The following is a 326-nucleotide window of genomic DNA, read 5'->3' on the forward strand; positions in this document are numbered from 1 at the left end:
AAACAAGCGTCGCTTAAACTGATCAGTATCTAGCCAATGCAATTAGCCAATTACTGGCCAGTTACTGGCTAATTTCTAGTTTATTTTCTACTTGAGATGAAGGTCCCATATAAGTCCCATGTAGGTTACCTATAGGGCACCTGGGTCAATTTCCCATGGGACATGACCCATAGGGTAACTGTCCCAATTACTGCCAGTGTCCCAATTACTGTCACTTTTTACAATTTTAATATTAGAATTAAAAATATGAGAGTATTATTTATTAAAAATATTTTAGTAAATAACTGAGACTGTCATATAAGCATAAACACAACTTATAAAATATT

This window comes from Wasmannia auropunctata, unplaced genomic scaffold (assembly GCF_000956235.1).
Source record: "Wasmannia auropunctata unplaced genomic scaffold, wasmannia.A_1.0 LD336074.1, whole genome shotgun sequence".
Taxonomy (NCBI): Eukaryota; Metazoa; Arthropoda; class Insecta; order Hymenoptera; family Formicidae; genus Wasmannia; species Wasmannia auropunctata.